General features: G+C 45.5%; 1 non-coding gene across 1 annotated transcript; it reads left to right on the top strand.

Moving 5' to 3' along the window:
- Positions 1-2,686: 2,686 nt before the first annotated feature.
- On the top strand, positions 2,687-2,836 carry LOC134959290 (U12 minor spliceosomal RNA). The gene has a single exon (XR_010187340.1). It is a non-coding gene; the product is annotated as a U12 minor spliceosomal RNA (small nuclear RNA).
- Positions 2,837-3,491: the final 655 nt, after the last annotated feature.

Genomic DNA, 3,491 nt, shown 5'->3' with positions numbered 1-3,491 from the left:
GGAGCGGTAAGTATTGAAGAAATGGTACATGGTTTTTGGTGTGGGCCCCCTGCCGTAGAGCTGGTGCAAGCTTCGATGGTGCACCAGTGGTGTGTCCAAAGATGCACAGTGGTGGAAGTACACTTTTTCAGGACACTGCAATTGAAAACGCGGCATTATCAGTAGATGTAGACGAGACTGCATCAAAAGAAGCAGATGTCTGTGTCCACTGCAGAATCAAGCTCTCTGTCTCCTCCCTCTGCTCCTCACACTGATGACATCTCTGCTGACATCGCCAAAGTCTGTCACATGCCACGCATGCAGTGAGTGACTGACACTGCCACTCACTACTTAATTACCAATAGTTGCCAGATTGACTTCCCTCTTTATTGAACTAGGAGTGTGTTACTGCACAGACTCCAGTCTTTCTGTTCTTCAGGGAGACTTCATGTCCTATCCTAAGATGGCCACCGAGATCCCAGAGATTTGCACACCGACCACTGAGCATACAGCGATCTGGGCCGCGCTGCTAATCGCAAGGTACCGGGGCGCAGTGGCGGAACTGTGGGAGGCAGTGGAGTCGGCTGCCGCCGGGCTCCTGACCTCAAGGGGGCACCTGTCCTCCATTGCCTCCCACTGCCCGACAATCCATCGCCGCTGCGCCGAATGTGGATGTCAGTGTCGTGACACGGCTGCAGCAGCTGCCTCCTCGTATCCACAGAGACGAGCTTGCAGCTGGCTGCAGCTAGGGGGAGCTCCAGCGCACAGCTGATCACAGGTACTTCCAGAAGAGCTGGCCGTCTGAAGCTCTCTCTTCCTCCATCCTGCTGCTAGCCGAAGGTAGGCACTGGCAACACCTGCCTCATGCTGCTGCACTGTGTATGTGTGGTGTATGTGGTGTATGTGTGTGTGGTGTATGTGTGTGTATGGGGTTGATTACTGGGGTATCTTTAATAAATATTGGCAACACTGACTGTGTTTATGTGTGTTGATGTTTTGAAGGGAGGTGTGTGTGTCTGTGTGTTTTAACGAAAGTTGTGTGTTTAAGTGAAAAAGACGTGTGTGTGTGTGTGTGTGTGTGTGTGTGTGTGTGTGTGTGTGTGTGTGTGTGTGTGTGTGTGATTAAATGAGGTGTGGTGTGTGTGTAATTGTGTGTGTGTGTGTGTGTGTGTAATTAAATGAGGCGTGTGTGTGTGTGTGTGTGTGTGTGTGTGCGTGTGTGTGTGTGTGTGTGTAATTAAATAAGGTGTGGTGTGTGTGTGTGTGTGTGTGTGTGTGTAATTGTGTGTGTAGTTGAAAGAGGCATGTGTGTGTCTGTTTAATTGAAAGAGGCATGTGTGTGTAATTGTGGGTGTGTAACTGTGTGTTTGTGTGTAATTGAAATAGGCGTGTGTGTATGTAAGTGAAAGGCATGTGAGTGTGTAAGTGAAAGGCATGTGAGTGTGTGTGTGTAATTGAATGAGGCATGGTGTGTGTGTGTGTGTGTGTGTGTGTGTGTGTGTGTGTGTGTGTGTGTGTGTGTGTGTGTGTAATTGAAAGATGCATATGTGTGTAAGTGAAAGAGGCATGTGAGTGTGGGTTTACGTAAGAGGCATGTGAGTGTGTGTAAGTAAAAGACATGCATGTGTGTGTAAGTGAAAGATGCGGGTGTGTGTGTGTAAGTGAAAGGCGTGTGTGTAAGTGAAAGATGTGTGTGTGTAATTGAAAGAGGCATGTGTGTGTCTGTTTAATTGAAAGAGGTTTGTGTAAGTGAAAGAGGTATGTGTAGCTATACTACTATTGTGAAAGTACTATTGTGAGTACGCTACTACTGTTCACCCCAAGTACCAGATATCTATATATGGCGTGTGTATATATATATATATATATATATATATATATATATATATAAGTGCCGGCACTCTCTCCTCCTCCAGTTAATGCCCAGGTGCCTCCTAACAGGTCTGTGGGACCTTGTAGCTAAATCAATGAAGTGGCACTCATGGGACTTGATTGATAAAAATAAGACTCAGGACACGGCGGTCTCAGCTGAAAGATCTTTCATCTGAGACCGCCGTCTCCTGAGTCTTATTTTTATCAATCAAGTCCCGTGAGTGCCACTTCTTCATTCATATATATATATATATATATATATATATATATATATTCCTATATGTATAGGGGGGGCACCAACATTTTATCATGCCTCCGGGCGACTGGGGCGAACTTACGCAACTGCCGGGGCGGATATAGGAAACGCTGTAATTCGCACCTATGACGAGATATCAGAGTACAATAACAGCCACCCCCCTTACCTGCTGTACATGCCGGCGCCCGCCGTCATTACCCATTTTCAGATCAGTACATCCAGCAACACGTCGGCATATTTCTCCCACCACACAGTTCCACACCACCAATGCCACCGCAACTAGGAGAAAGTGGGCGGGAACACGTCAGCAGCAAACGTCATCATGTCCGGTTGGCGTTGCATCTTTTTGCTACCATCATGCACTTCTTCAAAACATATCATTTACATATATGTGTGTACTGTGTTTACTTCGCAAAGTGCTCTTTAAATATGAATAAATTATATGAAACTGAACAGGATTACGGAGTATCTGACAGTAATCTACATATATAAAGCACTTGAGATCATTCAGTTTAACTCTCCCTTATATGTTTAATATTGTACGACAGGCTGGTACCACTCGTATGGCAGTGAGCTGGTATGCCTTAAACTAATGAGTAAGGAAAATAATGAGCCGGGGTAACGCCTGGTTCCTCACTACTCATGTGAGAAGAATTTTTGCGCGGGTATAGGTCGCCCCGTGGAGGATCTGCCTACTTTGCGGGACCTTCAGGTGCTGTGATCTTCCCGATCCCTTCTAAAGTTGAACGATAGAAAAACAATCTGCATTAATCGTTTCTATTCTGGAAGATTAATAACGGAAAGATGATTGTTGTATATATTCATAAGAATCACTTCACACTGCATGCCATCAAATGATGGCGGGGTTTAACTTTACACACTCAAAAGAATTTGATGGGGAAAAAAACATTGCATTGCTTTGATTAAGCTGCATTCGGAATGAAAACATGTTTGCGCAATATCACCCTGTGGCTGTATCGTTTTTAACATTGGATGGCTATTTCTTCTGCATCATTCAATGTCAGCTGCCACCAGGAAGCCACCATAACATGGTAAAGACACTACCATCACAAGAAAAATATTGTTGGTGTTAAACCATCAAAATTTGGTGTCCTTCCTTATTTTATACTGAGCCGTATGGGCAGAAGCAGCCAGAGCTTCATACACGAGCACTTAAGCAAAGTTGCGTATCCCACCTCCAGGTGTCCGCAGCTGAATTCCGACAGTCTGATGGGCATCACATGTAGCATCCAATGGCTGGCAACTGTAGGAAACATTTTTTATGTAAAAATGACTTCAATCGAATCCATGGTTGCAAACCATTGGTTTCCAATGGCCATCCCTAGGAGGGGAGGGGAGGGGAGGGGGGCATTCAATTAGCGTG

The sequence above is a fragment of the Pseudophryne corroboree genome, chromosome 9 (genome assembly GCF_028390025.1).
Source record: "Pseudophryne corroboree isolate aPseCor3 chromosome 9, aPseCor3.hap2, whole genome shotgun sequence".
NCBI classification, from domain to species: domain Eukaryota; kingdom Metazoa; phylum Chordata; class Amphibia; order Anura; family Myobatrachidae; genus Pseudophryne; species Pseudophryne corroboree.
Note: the sequence above shows the minus strand (reverse complement) of the source record. Positions and strands in the feature narration are given on the sequence as shown.